The 22,427-nt window shown below is 41.2% G+C and overlaps 1 protein-coding gene across 3 annotated transcripts in view; it reads left to right on the forward strand.

Moving 5' to 3' along the window:
• The first annotated feature begins 42 nt into the window (after positions 1-42).
• Positions 43-22,427, forward strand: part of PRKCD (protein kinase C delta) — a 61,681-nt gene continuing 39,296 nt past the window's right edge. For 2 of the 3 annotated variants that reach the window (XM_066195222.1, XM_066195224.1), the window contains exon 1: positions 43-154. The gene's annotated coding sequence lies outside the window, so the exon portion shown is untranslated. Of the gene's footprint in view, positions 155-8,935; positions 8,951-22,427 lie in introns of those variants that run through there. The other variant, XM_066195223.1, reaches the window with a different exon arrangement.

Here is a 22,427-nt window from a genome sequence, read left to right on the forward strand (position 1 = left end):
AGCGGAGCGCGGGGCGGGGAGCGCCGGGCCGTGCCGGGCACACACTGCTCCCTCCCGCCCCTCCGCCCGCACTCCTTCGCTCTCGCTCTCTGTTTCCTGGGACAGCGCCCGAAACTTGGTGGCGGCCGCGGCTCCCCACGGCTCCCTGGACGCGGTGAGTGCCCGTACCTGCCCCCGGCTCGGCGCTGCTGCCGCCCGGCAGTTCCTGCCCCGCCTGGGGTGAAGGAGGAAGCGAGACGGGCTCCGGCTCCCTCCGGCCCGCCCGGCTTCCGTGGGGCGCCCGGCGGGCAAGAGCGAGAGGGAGGGAGATTGAGGGTCCCCGGGGCTCAGCCGGCGTCCCCCGTGTGCCCCGGGCAGCGCCTCGGCGCCGGGGTGGGGCGGGAGGCGGCGGGGCTGTGCCCCCGGCCCGGGGCTGCCTCCTCCGGGGCCTCCATGTTGGGCTGCGGGGAGGGGGCTGCGGCCCCGGCCCGCCCGAGCTGCCCCCGGGTGCTGCGGACCGGACCGGCCGCTTCGGAGCGGGGAAAGCCTGGCGGGCTGCGGGAGGGAGAGCGCCGTGCCCCGTGCGAGGAGGCGGCGGGGTCCCCGGGGTCGGTCCCTGGCAGGCACATGGAGTTTCCTCCCGGCAGAAATGCCAACTTTGATACCACCAACTTCTTTTCCCACCCAGCCGCCCCGACTCTGCTTCAGTCCCCGTGCCCAAGTGAGTTGGAGCAGATGAAATGGACAGTCTTTTAAATGGTCAGGTTTCCAGCTGAATGGCGACAGACAGTGAGAAGTGAAGGAGCAGGAATGCCTGATGCTTTTGTGTACGTACATGCCAGGCGTGCATCTATTAAAAAACAGTTTTCAGTTCATCGCTAGAGAATTCCCTGTGTGCTTTAGCGCATGAAATATTAAAATAATTGGATTACAGCGTTCTGTGGTTACATGTGACATCGGCTTACTTGCGGGCCCTGACTGTTGCACCGCTTCACTTCTAGATTGTCCAAGCAGCTTAGGGCAGAACAAAGATCTGGACCTAGGAGCTCTTGCAGGAGGTTTATATGCAAGGATGACACTGCCCTGTATCCCATCCCTTGATGTGTCCGAGGAGAGAACCGACTCTGCAGAGCAGATGGGTGTGGGAGAATCAGGTCTAGTGGTAGATCTTCACCTAGTTTTAGAGACTCATTTAAAGCCTGAACTGCAATGTTTGGTATCGCTACAAATAATCAGTGTCAAAATCCTTGATACTCTTCTGGTGTGTTTAGTTTCTTTTAAATCTTTTTTTTGCTGTGGACTCGTACAGTATTAATTGTCTGTTAACTCTCTTATAGCAAATAAACTCTTCAGCTTTCCATCTATCAAGTAATGGCATGCAGCACTGTGCTAATCAAATAGGAAGCTATAACCACCATAGGTTTCTGAGTAAGAACACTATGAAGAAGTGCTTCTTAAGTGGTTAAGCAATAATTCATAAGCATTTTTTAAAATGTATATGCAGGATTTCCTGTTTATTTTAGTTCCTGAAAATGGCTATGTTAAAAATGAGCTGTTTGTCTTTGGACTGATAGATTTCAGTCACCCCAAGTCACTGCTATGGGAATGTGCAAATACTGAGGAGAAAAGCAAACATAAGGCTTCAAAACACAGGTTCAGATTAATTTTTTTAATTTTTCTTATCCTCACCTTGAATTTCATAATTAAATACAGGTGTGTGTTTTAATTTAAGAAATTATTAAATGCTGGCATTTTCAGTTTCTTTGACCCATGTAGTTATATTATGTTTTGCAAACTAGAATACGTTCAAGTTCTTAGGACATATGATTTTCAGAATGAAGTGCATTACTTTTGGAATTTCAACAGATAAAAAAAGGTGCAGTAAGATATTTCACTTGTTATTATTGTTTGCCTGTACTGCTAAACGCAAAAGAACTCAGGGCAGCACAAAATAATTAAGATTTGGGAATCCTTTGAGATTTTCATTCTGCATCTCATAATTCAGATTTAGGTATGAAGGAATTGCTGCCACTCAGTGGCTGATACAAACATACAGAAAAATATATTCAGTTACACAGATGTGATGTCTGTGTGGGTAATGAGAAAGTCATAAGGTGTTTCTGCTCAGGCAGTATGTGTGACTTGATTGATCAGGAAGATGCTCGTATTGTTCCCACCTAAAAAAAGCTCATTGTTATTTTTTTTTCCATTTTGTGCTTCATTAATTATGACCCACCTTTTCATTAGACACAATCATACAGGAGAGTCATATTTTTTAATTGAATGGAATAGTGAAATTGCATAATAATTTTTACTTTTTGATCACACAGTATAGATGAAAAGATGCACTGTACAGAAGGAATTACTTAGACTATTTCTAAAATAAAAAACCCAAGGGATTTTCTAGGTGCATTTCTTAAAAAGAAATCTTCAGAAGAATCTCTCAAAGAGAATTTGGCTCATTGATGCTATATAGATCTAGGAAATAACAATAAATCTTGGAAAGATGCCATCTATTGTTAAAGTAACTGATTTCCTGGGAAAAGCATAGAAGCTTTCAGGCCTCTGAGTTTATTTTAATGTCTAAAAGCCAGTCATTACAATTAAAGTCCATTCAGATTAAGTCCCATCCCTGCAAGTGTTCAAGGCCAGGCTGAACAGGACTTTGAGCAAGCTGCTCTAGTGGAAGGTGTCCCTGCCCGTGGCAGGGGGGTGGATATGGATGATCCTCAAGGTCCCTGCTAACCTTAACCAGTCCGTGATTCTGGTGAGTACTTCAGAGTCTGGTAGTTTAAATTAACCATCCATCCTTGTCCCCATCTGAAGGGCTTCACTCTCACCCTGCCTCTGTGCAGAGGGAAAAATCTGCACCCTGCCCATCCATAGCTGAGCTCAGCTCTGGCTGCTGCTCCCAAAGAGGAGCCCCTGCCTCACCTCTCACTCCCCAGCTGTGCCTGGAGGTGTGGATGTGCCAAGTTCACTCAGGGCAGCTGATCTACGGGGAGCTGCAGTGGCCCAAGCCCCAGTTGCGGCTGTGCAGTGTAAATACTTTACAGGTGTTGGCCAGCACTGTGGTATGTGCCTGGATCATGTTCACTGACACAGGTATTTGAGTTCCCCAGAGCTAACTCAGGTGTGTCTCTTCCTGATGCAGTCCCAGTGCATTGTGTGCCTGTAGTCCACAATCCCCTTCACTGCATTTGCAAAGTATGTACTTAAACTACTGCGAAAAGAATGGAGGGGGAAAGGAATAGGCTGGGGATTGAACTGATCGTTGCAGATGAGTCAGAGCTGAATGTGAAGGATGACAAGAAGGGATTTACCAGTGGAGTCTGGGGGCTGGCTGACTTATTAGGAGCCAAATTCCTCTGTTAATCATCCACTGATGAGAAAGATTATGTGACTTTACTCTGGGGTTATCCTTGCACTGAATGCAGCTTCTCCATTCTGCTTACCAGGTTCTGTCCAAAAGCTGCCTAAAAAGCACCAAACCAGTTTGTGTTCCAGTAGTTTTTTAACTGCTGCTGTGACAGAACTTGTCATCTTTCTCCCAGTCTGCCTTTATCTGCATAATCCGAGTGCAGAATTTGTTTCTGTAGAGCTCCATGTGGAGCCAAAGGACAAAGGGCAGAACTAAGGAAAGGGGGAAAGCTGCACCCATTCAGAGTCGTTTGGGTAGCGCATTAAAAGTAATCATTCTGCACCCGCTTGGCTGCACTTTGCAAAGATGCAATTAACAGAAATGAGCCTGGGAGAGCTCTTTACAGCCTTGGTAAAGTAATGCTGAAGTGCCCTGTGCTGCGTTCTCATTTCAAAGGCAGTTATTTCTACCCGAAGGAGTTTCTACACTTTCTTAAAGAGGCGCTGCCTCTTCAAGCCAGAGCTACCCCGACAGGTTCTTTTGGTATTTGAGTACTTTAGCAGAAATCTGTTCCTTAGGAAACAATCTATTGCCTCTAACTCTGCAGGACCTCCTAGGTTATCCACGCTGCCTTTATGCCTAGAGGCTGCGCTGGTGTGCTGCTCCTGTGCCAGAGACACCAGGAAAGGTAGAGAAATGAGAGATCTGGCACACAGGAGTACTGGGAACTGCACAAATCTGACCTTGGCAAGAGTCATGCAGGATTTTTTTCTGGTCTGATCTAGACTAGACTCTGTTATTAAACGTAACAGTGCTACAGAATAGAAGTCAAATGAGTATATCTGTGTGCTTCACATCATTTTACGTTGGCTTTCTTTCTTTTGATTAGAATTTATGCAAGTGGAATATTATGTTTGCCTTTTGGTAACAGCGAGGTCCTCTGACATCCACCAAGTTATGTTTTCAACCTGTTGCTTTCTTCTGATTGACAATAGAGCTGACAGTTTTAACTAAAAGATGGAAGTGATGCAGCAGAGATTTACATCAATAGCTTCAAATCCAAGGGGCAGGCCATAAAATAAATTCTTTGCAAATACTGCTCAAGCCAAGAAAGTGCATAAAACCACAGAATACTTTTTATGGTATCCTCTTACTGAAATTAATGTGTTTTCTGGTAATTGCTTTGCCATTGAGTGCAATGCTCTATCTGGAAAAGTTTATTTAAGGATACTTAAACATAGTTGGTATTCATATGATAATAATCACCATCCATAAAGTCTGGGAATGACTATCACAGATAACTTCATGGAACTGATCCATGTTAAGCTTTTAACCTTGAATGATACTTGCCTGACTGCTGGGGGAGGAGTGTGTGTGCTTGCCATCTCCTCCCATTTAATCAGCCGACTATCAAACATTAAAAAAAAAAAAATTAAATAAAAAGGCAGCAATACCTCCCTATGCCTCAGAACAAGGTTATTCTGAATTCCGAGATACTACCTGCTTTTGAGAACAAAGCAGTTGGGTAAGGTATATACATATCCTGCTATTTCATGTACTTTTGCTTAGAGCTGTGAGCAGGCTTTGGTCTTACTGGGTTGAGAGGTAACCAAGTGGTTTCACTTTTACCCATTGGGAGTGGAGTCAGGAGAGCTCCTTGGAGACGGGATGATAGGGCAGGGTATCATTGCTCTGGACACTGTGTGTCTGTGGCTAAGAGACCCTCCTAAAACAGGCTCTTCCCAGACCCCTTAGTAAGGGTGCCCCTCTTTTCTGAAGAGCTGCACGTGGGCTGATGTCCTTTCCACCCCACGGGGCTCAGAGGAGTTATCTGAACTAGTATCTTGTTTCTCACCTCGTGGATGGCTGAAAATGTCTAAAATGTCATGTACATTTGCGCATGAGTGGCTTTGATTCGCATTTTGTTTAGTCTTTTGCAGTCTCAAAAATGGTTTAGGTATTTATGGACTTGTTTTAATTCTGGCTGCCTGCTGTTGATACAGCACATCTTGAAACATATGCGTTAAATCTAAACTTCAGCTTATCTTCCCCCACCCCTGAGCTATGAAGTAATTCATCCTACTGATCCAGAGCTGGAAGTCCAGACCTGTGGTGGTTTAGCCTTGTTGTTTATTTTGTGATAAATTTGTACTGATGAGATGACAAAGAGAAAACTGCATGGCTGTTTAGCACTCAAGTGTCGAGCTAGTCTCTTGAGTGTTTGATTTTATCTACTCCTATCCCCATCAACACCTATTTAAGAGAGATCTGGTAAAATCCTTGTTTGTATACTTGACTCTACCACGTTCTCTTGTTTCTTGAGGAAATGCAGTATAAGCTTTGCCATGGCTTTTCTGGCGAAGGAACTCTTGAAACCTGAGTGTTTGTCAGGACCATTTCATTCCTCATAATTTCAAGGATATTTGATTTACTCCAGTGCATTGAGTGTAGTGAGTATTCACTATAAGGAATGGCTTAAGGAAGAAGGATTTTTGGTTGTGATACCAGATTTTTCTTTCTGATAGTAAAGCTTTTTTTTTTCTTTTTTTTCTTTTTTTTTTTCAAGATTTAGATGCTTGGACATGTGGATAGATATGCGAAAAGATGATAAAAACTTTCTTAAAAGCCAAACTCAAGGTTAAGCTTGGCTTCTGAAGTCTGTCTTTGTGTGGGAAATTCTGAGTACAAAGGTAGTTAAGCAACTGCTAACACACTGTTTGATGTCTGAACTCTACTTTTCGAGGAGACTATATTTAATTCTTGCTTGAACAAAAGAGGGATCTTGTATTTCTTTCTTAAAAGAAACAGTCCCTCCTTTTTGAAACGTCCTGTGTGCAGAAGTTTGGTAGGAAGATACGATCCAGCCAGTAACAAGTAGTGTTTGTCATATGCTTTCAACTTGTATTCTCACGGAAAAGTAAGATAAATAGACATAGTGAAATAACATTGAAAGACTGTCATGTTTGAAATATGACACTGAGTGCCCTGAACGCGCCCTGTACGTTTTAAATCAAGATGTTTATGATATGTTTTGGAATCCTCTTGGTGACTGCATTTTGCTGGTGTGACTTTGTAACCAAAATGGGTATTTTGTACCTCACTGGTTTCTTTAGGGCCTGTTGAGAAACTGTTTCACTTGCTAAGGAACATAGTTATGTGTCTGAATGTTTTACTGAAAACCTTTTGTGAAAGTAAGATTTATTCTTGCCTAATAAAAAAGTATTTAGTGTATTTTTCTGTAAGAATGAGCACAGATGGCTGTCTTACATCAAGCAGGTGCAGTCAGATTCTATAATTTTGATAACGAACTCTGTTTAATTAGATCTGAAACCCTTAGTCAAACAAGTATCTCTGCAGGCGAAGGAGTAGATTTGACTATAGATACTTTCAGTATCGATGGATTTGGGGTTTTTTAAAGATTTTTTTAATAGTCTGGTTCTTGCACTTGCTGATCAATGAGGATTACGTTTCTACCCATCCAGTGTGCTGATCTGTACTGCCGTGCTCATGCTGAGCTGTGAATTGCTCAACAAGGGTTCAGCTGTTTCCTTAAGTATCTGATGACTGTGGCCTTTGCTGAACTCAGATAGTCTCACTAATGACTTGGGGGTGCTGATTGCCAAATATCCAGAGCAGATTAGTGTGTCACGGAGTTGCGAGCCCTCTCAGGTTACATTTGCTTACATTCCTCAGTAGCTGACAGGAGCCGACAGTTGCTATTTCTGTTTGACAAGTTTACCTAAGAAGCAGCATCCCAGGGGCGAGAGCATTTCGCCGTGGACCTACACTTTGCCAGGTGACTTAAGAGCTAAAATTCGACCAGTTTTGCTATGGACCGAATGCAGTGAGCCATTGGTATTGGAACATGTCTTCTCCCATTCTCTTGGCTGAAAAAGAGATGCCAACATCCCCAGCTACCTCATTCCTTCAAACCTAGCGCAGGTTAGGGAAGGACAGGTTAAACCAGGGGTCAGCAGACTGCATTTGCCTAGAAAAAATCCCGTTGGGGAACTAGAGAGCAGGAGACGCAGCTTGAAGCAGTATTAAAACTTTGACAGGAATCATGGCCCCAGTTCTGCCCAGGGAAAGAAACATCTTTTGTTGTGCAAGTCCAATGAAGCCATTCGACTGGGGATTCCTCACCTTTACATTAACAGAAGGGAGTTTTCATGAGGGAATACTGCCAGGAATTTTTTCCTCATGGATTTTTTTTTTTTTTTAAAGTAAAGGCCATTTGAAGAAACATGTTACTTGGACCAAGAATTTATAGGTCTCTTTGTTAATCCCTACCATGCTTGTATGAAGTTCTTAGGATTTCTTTTCCTTTCTCCGGTTTTCTTGGACCCTTACGGTGAGGGAATCTGCAACCAATTTGTACCTCTCAGCTCATCTGTAATTGCAGAGTATCTATTCTGTTGCACATACATCTTAGAATATCTTAAATATTGAAGGTCCTCTGGAATCTGATTTTCCCCATTTATTTGGTCTCGTTTCACCAGAGGTTGGTTCTTCTCTCCAGGAAGTCAGGGCGTGTCTGTCTCATTCCCTCCGTGGTCCCCGCTGTGATTTTTGCCTTCCCTGGCAGAGCCATGGCAGCCTGGGCACAGGCTCCCCGGGGCTGCCTCTCCGCAGAGCAGTCAGTTCCAGGGAAGGGTGGCGTTTGTGGCACATGTGCAGCGTGCTGTTAAACTGCTGTCGCTGCACCTGCAGTGCAGGCTTGTAGGCAAACACCTCACACTAGGGAAGCGCTGCAGGTCTACCTGTGGGTTCATTTTATCTGAAATAAGAGCAAGTTTTGTCCAAAGTAAGTGACAATGCTCTGTTGCAGCCTATATGAGTTTTTACTCAGCAAGCCTTTCCACGTGGCTCTGTTACCCAAAAGATGAAGTTGTTGGATCTGCGCCACAGATACCTCACGTGTCCATTGAAGGGAACGTGGGTGTTGCTGACTAGGGAAAGCAGGAATGCTGAAATTGCCATTTGGGCAAGGAAATTGATTGGTTTCTGCTGTAGGGCAAGAGCAGGTGGGAAAGAGAAGTACTGTGAGCGTAGACATGGACCTGGAGCATGGCAAGGGCAGCCCAGAGTGATGAGAAATGCCAGGCTCTGCCATGGATGGCTGCTCATCCATGTCACACCCTGTGCTGCCAGCCCTGCTCCCACTCCATCCTCAGGAACTCCTCCCTAAAACTTCTGTAAGACAACCTAAATGCTCTCACCAGGGCCAGGATGGAGAGAGGAAGTGGAGCTCTGGTTTGTTGCTGTATCCTGGTTTTTGTTTCAGTTTAATTCACAAGCTTGCTGATTTCTTGCAGTGCCACTAATATTTTTCAAGGCAACCCCAGGGTTTTAATGTAATCTGTACCAGCGTCTGTCAGATTGGTTTTCTGACCTATTTTGGGTCTTGCAATTTGGAATTAATGTTGCTTTCCTTTTCCAGTGGGTGGCAGTTGAAGCAAAGAGAAATGTTTATTTGCTTGAAAGTTTACATAGATATGGATTTAAGGAGAAGAAGCCAAAATAGGCCAGTTGTTCATTGTCTCTCCTTATGTTGAATTCTGTTCTTTTTGTCTTGCATCTTGCAGCTGGAGAAAAGAACAAAAACCTCTTGTGAGTAAAATCGGCTTTTAGTTTCAATCTCCTACTTTTTGTGTGTTGTTCTGCACTCATTTCCTTTTTCTCTTACCAGTTAATAACTGTGAACCCAATCTTTCCATCTCTAGAACTCTGCATTGCATAAGCCTCCTTTCAAAACTTTGAAGCAGGGAGTTGCTGACTTCTTGTAGCAAAGTGTTTGCCTTCCCAGAGTTGTATTTTGATTTTGAATGTGACATGTAATAGCATTTCTTTCCCCTCTTAAAAAGTAAATCTTGACAAGGAGTCTTTAATACTGATTATTTGAAATTTAATAAGTGTTTTAATTCTAATATCTGTATCCTTGCAGGGCCAAATTTTAACTGAAAATTACTTTCATGCAGATTTCTTGTATGGAGTTAGTGCATATCTTATTCACAGCTGAGTTCAAGCATATCTTATAAAATGAGCAGCACTTGGAATCCAGTGTGCTAGCTTAAGTGCACATTAGTGCATTTAGTAAACAATTCTGAGTAAAACATTAGTATGCATTTATGGGAATATAAATATATTTTAATGTATAAAATACTGCAGTTCTAAGTACAGTAGAGATTAAGTTAAATCTATTCTTCTAAAATTGTAAGAAGTATCTATATCAGTGCTGAAACCAAATGTGAGGTTGGTAATTATTGTTGGATCAAGGAGCAGAATTTTATGTACTTTAAGAACTTTTTTTTTTTTTTTTTTTTTAACCCAAAATACTAAAACCATGAAAGGACTCTTCCAGGATTTCCCAGTGCTTTATTTTGTGGATAAATACTTAATGTAGCATAAAAAGCAGGAGAAGTCTTTTATTTTAGTGAATTTCTCCCCTAGGGATGATCTTCTATGATGTGTGACTATAGCTAAATTAGCAATTAATCCCCATTTCCCTGAGGTATTTAATGACCAAGTCAGTTTATCATAGCTAAGCCTTGTATAACCATATGTGCCTGTCCGCTTTAAGTCTTCTCTTAAATTGATGCAGTTAAATACAAAAGCTTGTGCAAACACAGTAATTCTAAATGTTTATAAACTGATTTTCCCCTTGTGTGGATACAAGTTCTGCTGCTGCTGTGGTTGATGGATGAAACTTGCAAACTGACTGAGGACTCTAAATGGAAAAATATCCAGGAAGAAACCTTTCTTCCCCTTCTGGCCAAGTGAAATGACAAGGCATTAATTACAAGTTGAGCTTTGTCTGATTGATAACAAAACTGATTTTACTTAGCAGCAGTATTCTATGGCTATAATAACCTAAAATGGATTTTTTTTTAAAGTAAAAAGTACTCTGAAAGTCATGACATAGCACGATCTCAGTTTTGTCAAAGTGACACACTCAAACAGAAAATTACTCCTTTGAAAGTCATGACTTGTTCTTTTTTTTTGGTTGGGGTTTTTTTTTTTTTGTGGGTTTTTTGTGGAGTTTTTTTGGTGGGTTTTTTGGGGGGTTTTTTTGTTACAAGACTCTATAATAACATCTGTGATGCCTTTAATGCAAGTCATTAGAAAAACCCCCCAACATTTATTTTCAGTTCCTTTATCTGTCGATCACTGGAATATCATTTGCTGGAAAATGGTGCTTCTATAGATGGTGAGGAAAAGGCTCGAAATTATTTTAAAATATTTTGATACACACATCATGTGTGATGGCATGCTTGAATTCTGAAGGGTTTTATACTTTCTTTAAGACTTCATTCAACTGGCAAATAAATCTTGTTCAGAGGGCTGTTGAAGGGTTTTAGCATTATTCCTACCCTAGAGTGCAAGAAACATCTGCTTGTGTTATATTTTGGCTATTTTTCTTTGCTTTTTAAAAAATAAATCTGGTTTTCTTGCTGCTATTTCGTTCTGCTTTCCAGTGAATAAGGCTGATCCTAATACTAAAAAAATTTTGAGTGAGTCTCAAACAGAGGGATGTTTTCTTTGTTTGCTTTAAACAAACCATGCAGGTTACACAGCTCTGTTTTGAATTTACAGCTCTCCAAGCTGGGCTGACCACTTAATGCTTCTCAGACACCGAGCATTTAAATACTTCAAAGGAAAGACAGCCATATCTGGTGTTTTATCCTCTTAGAAGCACAAACGAAAAAGGATGCCAGACTCATGTAATTGAAAACATTTGCTGTAGGCAAGGTGTCCCAGGCAGGCCAAGGCCGAAGAACCTATCCCTGTTCTCCAGTGTTTAGTTTTGCTTTGGTTAGTAGGGGCACCCTGCTGCCTAATAAGAGTTAAAGGTAACTTAAAACTTTGGCTGTTTATGTCTCTGTGATTTTGGTTTTTTCCCTGTGGTCCTTTGGCTCTTACTTGGAGCTCTAATGGGGGAAGTTGCAGTAGATGGAGAGCAGCATGCGTAATGCTCTTCTAATCAGGGTCTTATTTTCCAAAGTCCACTCAATAGCACTTTTTACTTCCTTAACCGTTCAATCTCCTGAAGTAATTTGTTAGGAAAGTTACAAAAAATCCCCCCACTTTGCAGTCCATCAGTTTCTACTGTGTAAGCCTTTTAAAGCCTGTATATAAATACTGCAGTGTAGCTCTGTCTGTCGTCTGTGCTCAAGGTAAGAGGCAAGGAGAGAAGCAGGGGCAGGTGAGGGAAATGTTTGGAGCTGGATGTGGGACTCTGGAGAGGTAAGACAGTGACAGTGCTGTGTTACTGGGTAGCAGAATTGTTCTGCTTCTGCTGGACCCCTGGCAAGTTGAGGCATTTGGGTAATTGTTTGCTTGCTGCCTGCCCAGAACATGGGTAGTGAAACTTGTGTTTGTTCAGGGTTTCGGTTTTGGGGGTTTGGGTGTTTGGTTGTGGTGGTTTGTTTTTTTCCAGGGTTTGGTTTTTTGGGGGAGATTTTTGGTTTTTGGGGTTTTTTTCCTGTTTTTCCTATTGCAGTAGCCCAAGACTGGGTTCCTGGTTGGGACATCCCACCAAGTACTGTCAGTGTCCTGTGGTTTGCTACCTGCCCCAACTCTCACAGCACTGAATCGTCCAGCTGGGACACAGCCCACAGCTCCATCCAGCACTGTGGGACTGACCATGCTGGGCTCAGCTGCGTGTGCTGCTACAACCACTGCTGTGCTCGCACAGCTCGAGCCCTTCCCTGGTGCAAACTGGAGAAATTTGCATGTAACTGACGCTGTGCAATGTTGTATCAAAGCTGGAACAAAGGTGAGGTAGATGTTCTGCCAGCATCCTAGGGAAAAGCAAATGCTCTTGAGACTTGTGAATTTTCCTGTACATTCTTTGTGACTCTATGATTATAAAGTTTCTGAGAGATTTCTTTTCCTCAAAGTTGGGTTTTATATGTATATTTCACAAATTTTGTGCCTGTGCAGGTGTGTTAATAAGCTGGGGGTAATATGAGTGTTGTTACAGAGATGGTTTTTTCCTCTTGGAAAAGAAGCTGGAAAAGCTTTTTTGGTCTATTTCCAAAGATTCCAGCTGGACTAGCTCAGTGACACTTGGAGCCATGCTCTGCTACTGACTGAGATTTTACCTGAGATTATGGTCGGCTGAGCTTGTGAATCTTCACAGTCAACTGTACAGAATTTCTCATTTTGAATCTTCTGAATGCTTGATTTGATAAATTGCTTGTTCTGGTTATCAGTGAGCAGAATCCTTTCCCGTTGGAGACAAAGTGTGGTGAAATGGAAGGCAGAAGCTATTGGAAGCCCCAGTTGTGTGTTTGATGCAGCCACAAGCTGGAGTCTCAGGCTGTAGATCAAAGAATGGGAGATGTCCTTTAAGCCTCTTGGGCTTTATGCAATACAATGACTTCAACTGTTGCAGCATTTTTTATTAAACTTTTCTCAGTATTCCCATGCTATATAGAATTAGCACTCTTGTAGTTTGTGTTCAGCTTGGCCTGGATAGCTGGAGGTGGAGAGGATTGGCTGAAGGACTTTGGCCCATTTTTCCATTAGTTGCACCTCCCCAAAAACTGAAACAGTACAATTGCTCTTTTCCTTTCAAATGTGTGGTGCTCTATGACATCAGGTGCATATGGCATTCATCAATAATGAAAATGTTCAGCTGAGCAGTAATAACATCTACAAATAAGTAATAATGCAAACAAGTAATAAGTAATCCCTAGCAAACAACCTATTAAGAGGGAGTAGGCTGCTTGCTTCTGTTCTAAAGTGGATCCTGGAATCCAGAGGCTGATTGTTTCTGACTGTCCATTTCATAAACACATTTCTAAGTTCATTCCCACATCATTTATATATTGAAGTTGTCCAAGTCCTGAATTGGCCTTTTGGAGAAAACATTAGTGCTCTTTGTTTTCAGGTGTTGCTAAATATTAAGAAAGAAATAAAAATGTAAGCTTTTACTTTTAAACAATTTTTAGATGCTTGCTTGTGTGTTTTAACAGTGCAAATCAAAACACTGCATTCTTTGTAGGTCAGTAGAAAGAGCTGAAGTGGTAGCAGGGAGGTAGCCATGGGCTACTTGAGGGATCTCCACTGGTGGGAGATGCCCAGGGGCCTGAGAGGGGACTGCAGATGAATTTAATCCTGTTAGTTCCATCCAGTGCTAGCAGTGCTGGAGGAACCCAGCAGGGAAAGCAAAATGCTGATTTATGTACTTCACAGCCCAACCAAAAGGCAGAAACCACTGTACTTCACCCTGTCCAGAGCCTTTGCTGCTGCAAAGACATCCAAGTTTATCTGTTGCTGTTAGACTTTGCTTTGCCTACACGTCCTCATATACTGCACAGCCCATCGTATCAGGAAGGAATCAGATACTGACTGGAGTTACTTGGGCTCACCAGACTTTGAACAATTCTGAGTAAGACCAGATTGAAAGCAGTACAGCCAGTTTTCCTTTTGCTGTAGCTGTGTTTACGAAGACTTCAGTATTGCCATAACTTACCTGACTTGGTAGCACTTTCATTGACAGAGAATTAAATTAATTCTTACATTCATATTTCACGCTTGCAGGATTGTGCTTCAAGAATGAAATTTCCCTGATTTTAATCAGAATACACATTTAATTAAAATGTTAATGAAGCTGATATTTTTTTCCTTCCTGGTGCATTTGTCTTAACCAGTGCCATTGCACCTGTTAAGGGATGTGGTCTATGTGTGTGCTCCCCAAAACAAACACTGAAAAGAAGACCCCATCTCTTGTTGGTGAAGTGTGAAAATATTAAAATGTAATCTTAATATTGCCTTAAGAAAGAGAGAAATCAGTTTCAGAACTCAAATGCTGTACTTAAACACATTTTGACATTCTGGTGACATCAGTCCTAACAGAGCATATTTCACAGAATTGAAATGCAGCTTTCACTTCTCACTTTGTATTCCTGTGGTCTACTTTCTTTTCCCTGCCTTTTCTGTGCTTTGCTAAATGGACAGATGCAGTTCAATACTTTTTTTTCTAAAAGGCATGTCATGCAAAGAAGTTCTGCAGTGAAACCTTTTAAATCATGAAACTCCGAAAAGCTTTGTTTTTCTGTTTCTCAGCTTGCTCTCTGCCTTGACCTTTGGTTCCTGTATTTTAGGATACATAAGTTGCAAACAGTCAAAAACTGGTTTTAAGAAACTTTATTGGGTGCAGTGGTTCCAAGTTTGCCTATTTCTGTTTCACAAATTATGTGTAGTGGTTTGAGTGTCTCCTGGAGTTATTTACTCTTTTTCTGCGGTGAGATAGGAGGAAAGCAAAGCAGGCTCAAAACTTTAAAGGATATAAAGACAGCTTTATTAACAAAATTACAAGAGACAAAAAAATAATAAGAATCAGAATGAAACTTTCAAGACTCTTCCCTCTCCCCTAGTAGCTTCTTTTCTTTCTCACAGACAATGCATAAAGACAAAACTTGGAACTGTAGATCAGTGTACCACTTATAAAATAGTCTTTCATCAGTCCTTGTAGAGAGAAAAGTCTCTTTTGATATGTTATAGCAACTTCCCCACAAGAAAGAACAGTCTTCTTGTGGCTTTTAATTCTCACAAAAGCAGCCGCCCAGGAATCTGCAGTTGTGAAGTCCCTCCCATGTCACACAGCCTCCCACAGCTGTATTTGAGTCATGGGCTCATGGAGTACCATTTTAAAGAAGAAATGTTCCAAAGCAAAGGTTTTCTTCCTTTGTAGGAATAGATCTTTTCTCTTTCTACGGGCAGATCTTCACTTTCATCTCATGTCTCTCTGTCTCTGTTCAAGCTTCTCATAAGATCACTACTACTTCAGTATTTACTTAGTCCATCACAAATGCCTTTGCTTATATCTGCAATCTGAATACTCTCATCTCCCCAGTGCATATTTTTCCACGATTTAAAGGGATATTTTAATATATTACAGTTCATTACCATGGCTCACAAAAGACTTTCAGCCTAAAACCAAGGCATCTTTTCACCTTCTTCCATCTAAGAAATAACCCTTCCTTCAGTGACTTTGACATCATCATATTGTCTTTCTATGTGTCTTCGCTCTCTTTTCTCTCACTCAGAGAGGATTTAATGTTTTGCATTAACTTTTGTTAATTTAATGTTTTTATTAACCAATTAATTTAATTGGTTAATCAAGCTGTCAACATTCAAACCTAGTCACTGATTTGTTTTGCTATAATTTTCTTGAAAAAAATCACTTCCTTGCAAAACTAGCACACTGGGTTAACTTTGATTCTCCCTCATAGTTTAATCCTTCCAGAGACGAATGGCAGTTCCCCTGGTGCTCCTAGGAAACGCTGAAGCAAGTCCATTTTGAAAGCAACCAATTCCAAGGGTAATTATAGCAGGAAGCAGTGTACTGCAGTTTAATGAATTTCTGAGATCAGTCCTTAAGTCATCTTTCTCTGTCCTTAATTTGTTATATGGAAACTGCTGGTTTTAGTGTGTCCCAGTTTTGGAGAAAAAAACCAAACTGATGGTCTCTGAAAACATGTACAGTGTTAGTATCTAGTTTATTTAGAAATGGATGGTAAAACTCCGGAGAAAAACATGTGATATGGTCAAATATATTTGCCCAAAATTAAGTGTCTCAGTCATCTTATAAGGAATGGGAATATTTGGGGGTTTTTCCCACCTTTTTCTTCTGAACAAAATCCAGTGTGCTGCTGTCAAGTCCTCAGCAATCAGATGTTTCCAGGATCTGTCACAGTAATTAATTTGTGTGACTCTCTTCAAAGGAGCAACTTAAAATATTTTTTTTTTCTTTTAATTGCTGAAGTTTGATACTAACCTTCCCAATGATTTGTTCAGAGCAGGCAATGCAGGCTGGGTAGCACAGTGAGCTGGCATTCAGAAGTTGCTCGTAGCTGGATGTTTTTCCCTTTCAAAATACTTTGTAAAGTCAACAGAGGGGTGAAAACTCTGTAAAATTCAGAGCAACTGTACTGTGATCAAACAATTCTTCAAGTGTGTACTCTGAGTCTCTCACAGTTCATGCTTGTTTTATTTGGTGACATACTTTGAAAGAGCTGGTAGGACATTAGTGTGAAATGTAAAGTTATACAAATAAAGTCGTTTATCGCTATGAAACCCCACCTCTGGAAATGTATTAGGGCATAGAAGTTTTGGCTCTTTTACAGTAGCTGGTTTGTCCTTCCTAGTTAGATTTTCCCGTGTTTGAAAGGGTCTTTGTTACACTCTTTGGCTTGTCTTGCCATTGATACACAGGTCTGAGGTTTTCCTGTTCAGGGAGAGTTTGGCTGCACTCACTGTGCTGCTTCTAGTAAAGCTCATAGAGCAGAGTGTTGTCTTGGAAAATATAACAGATTGGGTTTTATTCAGCTGGTATGTTTTGGACCTTTACCATGTTCTCATTTATCTCTCACTCACAGAAACACTCTAAAATGGCAACCATGTAATCTTTTTTAGATTGTAAAGCCTTTGTTATGGCTCCAGAGTTTGATGCCTGACGCTTTACTGTGTGCTTTGATCCGGGTTTTCTGGTTTGTGTTTTTCTTTGGTTTGGGTTTTTTTTTTTCCCCTGGTGCCTGTGGAAACACTCAAAGTCCTGATTATTTTCAGGGACTAATATAACTTTTTATGGAATTATATTGAAAAAAGGCTTCGTTAGATTAGTGAAGCATTCATGTGCTTTACTTCATTTGCAAAGTTGTGTTTTTTGCTATATCCTAACTCTTCTCTATGAGGGCATGGCTTTAATAATTTTACTTTCTGCATCCAAGCTGGCTCTTTGTGAACAAGGAAAAGATTCCTGGTGATACTTCATCTGAAAATTAAGGCTTCCTCTGCTGTTTGTTCCTTGACTTGGTTTCTGTTGTTTATATTTGAGTTATTGTCTAAATTTAGGATATTTATTTGGGATAAACTATAGCAGTTGCAAGAAGCTCTGTCTCCTTGTAGAGAGCCACATATAGTATTTCAAATAATTGTTCTTTGTTCAGTGTTAGTGCTCAAGAGAGCAAGGATGAAGCAGTTCCATTTGGCTGCCGCTCCATTTACATTGTGGAAGGCTTCTCTCTTGTGGCTCTGCCCAGTTCATCTGGAAAAGCAGGAAAAGTTTTCAGGCTACAATATTCATTTAGGTGGTTTCTTAGTTTCAGTGGTCAGCTGTAATTTCCAAGGGCACACACTTGGTCCTGAAGGACTGGGTCACTGTGGCTTAGATTTAACATAGCCTGGGTCTTAAAAGTAATAGGTTACCTAGAAGAAATTTCATCTGTCTAGGAAGATACCACCAAAGAAAATTCAGGAAAAGGGGTTAACAGTGAGTCTGCAAAATATTTCTTTTGTTCTTTATTGTTTGAGTTAATAGAGATAAAATCAGTAGAGTGAAATTTTTGTGGTACTAGAAACAGGTAGGAAGCACAGACTGTCGTGCTGGGCTCCCTAAGAAAGACAAACTTAGTGACTTTCTGAGTTAGTGCATTACGCATCAACTACCTAGTGTATTCAAGGAAAAATCCCAGATACTCCCCCGATGATGTGACTGTTTCTGTCTTGCCTAAGCGTGGTTACGGCCCCAGTCCAAGAGGTTTAGAAGGCATAGTGAAATCTTTGCCAAGTATGAAAGACAGGTATGACAGGCAAGTACTCTTGGCAGGCAGTTTTGTTTATTATGTAGCTCTTTGAAGGGGCAAGCTTCCAGCTTTCCACGTTAAAGGGAAGATAATTGCCTAACAAGGTCACTGGGAACAAGGAATACTGTGGGATAGAAATTTTGTCCTCTCCCTTGGTAGAACAGATTATTTTATTTCATTGCATGCTAGAAGGACCCATGGGGCCTAAATCATGCCAGTTCCAGACACTGAATGTGTACCATGTCTCCCATTGCCAGCCAGAAAAATGAGTTTATGAAATGTTGGAAAGTGCTCAAATGAAGATTAATATGCAAACTAGAACTGAGGCAGTCTGTAGTAATGTAGTACCTTCCTTAAATGTGTAAAGAGAGGGGGAAGGTGGGGGGTTTTTGTTCTCTTTAATTAGTAGGAAGGGTGTCTTATTTTGGGGGAGTTTTTGTTTATTTGCTTAAACTGCTCTGAAGATAGTGTCAGTAATTTTCTTGTTCACTGTGTTTGTGATTAGAGTAAGTCAAAATTTTTTCAGGGTAATTTCACAGTGTCATTGAGGTGGAATAATTTGCATTTTAAGAGAGGGGAATCATTATAGGAAAAGTAAAAGTTTCTCATCTATTTAAGATACTAATCTTTATGTTTTAGAGATAGGCATAGCTATGCGTGTGTCTTCAGAGTATATTGCAGGTGTTTTATAGCCATGTCCTAATAAAGAGCTGAATTTTGGGGGGGATGAAACTTAAAAACTCCTCTGTCCCTTTGAGGCAGAAAACCTGCAATGTCTGTGGAACTTCAGTGTCATGATTAAAATTAGACATACTTGTAAGTAACCAAAACCACATCTACTAATCAGAGAGGTTAAGAAGCTTCAGTGGAGTTTGCTGGCAGTCATGACTGTAGTGCATGTCAGAGGCTGTTACTGCTGTTTTGAGTGAGTCATTTGGGTAACAGAGGTCATAATTTAATTTGTAGTTGTGTACATAAGTACACAGAGCACCACCTGTTAACTACTTCTGCTTTATAATATATTTTTACAGTCTATCATTCAAAAAAGTATTTCCAGAGGGACAGGAGCAATCTGAGATATGTGCTTATATAGGTTAAACTGCATGTATTCAGAGAGAGCTTTATCTTTCTGATGCCACACTGAGCTGTTAATATGATCCTCAAATAATGCAGATGAAGTAGACACAATTAACTGCCAGTCAACTTCCAGAAAAGTTGCTCAGTGTTTTCTCAGAAGGCACCATCCTTCAGCTTCCTGGAAAAGGAGGAACTATTGTTTGGAAATAATCCAGTGATCCCTCTAATGATTTTCTGTGGCTCAGCACCTGGTGGAAGATTTTTTTAAAAAGTGTAAATAGCTGGTTTTCTGCTTTTGCTGCTTTGTTCATTCTGAAATCAATTAGTGCCCAGCTGCCCTCACAATAAGATGAAGAGAAAAATAAAAACAAAAAAAGGCCTTGACCAAAGTCTTAAAGTGGTTTGGGGACTCTCCCTGCCTCTGGAGCCCAGGGACAACCCTCTCCTTCATCTCCCCCATGCAGTAGGGATGGCCCATCACTCCCCAAGCTTAGAGGTAACACAATTCAGTTTTGCTGAGGGGCTGAGTCCCACTCAGGGCTGGTTCATCCATCATCTCTCTTCCTGGCAGATGCCTCCTCCTAAGCAGACATGTACTGATCTAGGAGCTCAGCTGAAGCTGTGGTCCCTGGAATCCCAACAAGGACACTGCCACTCAAAGGAGTGTGGTCCAAACACTCACACATGAGCTATTTACTCCTTTAAATTGTAGAGTGCTTCATTCCCAAGTTGCAGCACATCTGGGTTTTTTTTCCACAAAGTACTTGATTCCTGTTTGCAAGACCTAGGAATTTCCAGTATCGTATCAGTGGGCTTATGGTGTTGATGCTTCCTGTTCTTTACTGCATTTTTTTAGAGACTTTGTGTTCCCATGTACTCTTCCATAGTTGGTTTGAGTAGGAATGTTTGTCTGTAAACTATGCCAAAAAGAGGGGTTAAAATTCTCCAGAAGTTATAGGAGCTAACTGAGGAATGATGAGGGGAAAAGAATTCTTCTAAAAATACTTAATTAGGGTTTGTCACTTGAAAAAAAATCGTAAGCAGACTAAAATATCTGATAATCCAGAACTCTGTATCTACAATCTGTTAGTTTGCTTGAGAAGGAAAAATTATTTATGTCGTGTATATCCCAAAATCCAGGCCATCAAGGTCTGTCCCCTGGATGATTAAGACACAGGTGAAAGCTAGCAACAAAAGTAAAAATTTTCAAGTTTCTCTCCATCTTTCCCTCCCACCTGTTGACTGTTTTTGATCCCATGCTAGATACAGTTGACAGGCAGTGATCTAAACTCTCTGAACAATTTGGCTTTCAAACATGTTTGAGTCGCTTGTTCCAAATCTAGATCTCTCCTTTTTGCTCTGTGGGTTGGCTCCTACTGACTTCTCTCTGCACAATGTGCGTCCAGAACATTTTTTTCACCTGCTAAATACCTACAGGGAAACAATCTTGAGTTCTTCAGGAGCTCTGGTTATCTCAATGTGTTCAGCTTCAGTTGTAGTTTGCAGTGCTTGTACTGTTGGCTCTCAATGTCATGTGTGAGTCTCTCTCCTGTTAGATGGTTAAGCATTATTTATGGAGTGTTTGTAAACTTACAGGCAGAGTGTCTGGGAATGTTTGGTGTGTTCCCATGGAGCTGAACTGTATTTTGACAGCTGGTAAATGCCACAAAGCCTCCGGAGGCTACTGCTCCCTATCTGCCATTCCTCCACCATTTAGGTGACTTGTGATAGCTGTTCTGCAGACACAGCTGTAATTGACAATCTCGATTTCAAAGTGTGGGTTCTTCCATGTATCTGTTGTTCGTAGGATTAGTTCAGACCCAGTAGTTTTGCTTTCCTCTGTAAATACGAGCCATTCGTTCGAAATTGAGTTGAGAGTGTTAACAAATCCTGTTTTTAATATTAAAGTTTCTGTTGTGAGTCTTCACGATTAAAGCACTTTATCAAGTGTATATATATTGTTTTATTAGAGCAAACTAAGGAACAGAGAAGTTCAAAGGTTTCTCAGGGTCATAGTGCATTCAAGATCAGATTCAAAGGAAAACAGTACAGTTCAGCCTGGGACCTTGTCTACTTTTATGGTCACGAACACCCCTCCCTGCAGTAGCAGAAGTCATCAACTGCTTCTCTGCAGTCTAATTTCTCCCTGTTGTTTATGTTTGGACATGAAAATGAGGTTTCAGTCATCATTTGTGGTGAGTCCAATGAATGTTGAAACCTGAATGAATGCTGCTGTTTCCTAATTGAGAGGTGCCTCCTGAAACTGAGGCCAGCTGGGCCTTGGCACCAGGAGGAAGAACAAAGAACCTGGGCTGTAGTGTTCCTCGAGGTAAACGATTTCTTGGTTTTGAGGTGTTGTGAAACTTTTGTCAAAATGATTCCTCACTTGTGTGCAAGGGAGTGAATAAAAGAATGAACGTGCTGTAAGGCTGGTCTTGTCTTTGGATACCCTCTAGACAGGTAGGTGAGTCAATAACATGAAACTCTTGCTAATGTTGGGCAAAAACCAGGAAGAGAATCAAATAGAATAAATTTAGACTTTCTATTTTAAGTCTTTGTCATTTTTCACTTCCCTGGGTATTTCCATTCTCCATCATTCCTTGTATTCACCTTGGTTTACTTTTCATTATTTATTATAGGAGTGAGCCTGGGGGTTTTCAGTTTAACAGTTTCGTAGGAAAAATAGGTTTCATGTAAGACTGTGTAAGATATCAACTGAGAATTTGTCATTTAAGGTGCTACTGACATCTACATCAAGCCTGGCCTGTAGTCTTCTTATCCCAAACTAAAATGCAGTTTCGTTCATCTGCCTTAAACTCTTCCACAGATTGTCCTTGAGGTTAATTCAAACATCCCACTTGTTCAAGGCCCTTAAAAGGAGAAACTTTAGGAAAAAAAGAAAGTCTTACAATTTTATAAAGATACATCTCAAAGGTGGGTAAATAGTCTACAAACTTTTTGAGATGCCCTTTGGATATTAAATTTGGTAAATGTGTTTCAGGTTGAAAAAGGATGTTGAAAGGGAGCTTTAGTAAGTGTAGTGCTTTAATGAGTATTTGTAATGGCAGATTACCTGTCTGTGCAGTTCTGAGCTGTGCCCTTACTCAGCACTCTTGCTCCTTCGTTTATGAGTAAGCACAGAAGTTGGGAGTTTCCACAAGAATTACTCACACCAAGGAGGAATCCTAAGAGCCTCGTTCCTGTCTGATCATGGAAGCAAATTAATTAACCTGCATGTGTAATACCGCTTGCCAAAAATACAGAAAGACTCTTGATTCTCTTCGCTGTAGGGGACAGGAAGAAAAGTTCTGAATATAAGTTCAGCCACTCATTGCCTCAGAAATATGTCAAATTGCTGTTAGGATCCTGTAACTGGCCATCCTGACACCTTACTGAAAGTATAATATTGACTCTGT

Source organism: Chamaea fasciata, unplaced genomic scaffold (genome assembly GCF_029207755.1).
Source record: "Chamaea fasciata isolate MVZ Bird 193981 ecotype frontalis unplaced genomic scaffold, bChaFas1.0.hap1 SCAF_13, whole genome shotgun sequence".
Classification (NCBI taxonomy): Eukaryota; Metazoa; Chordata; class Aves; order Passeriformes; family Sylviidae; genus Chamaea; species Chamaea fasciata.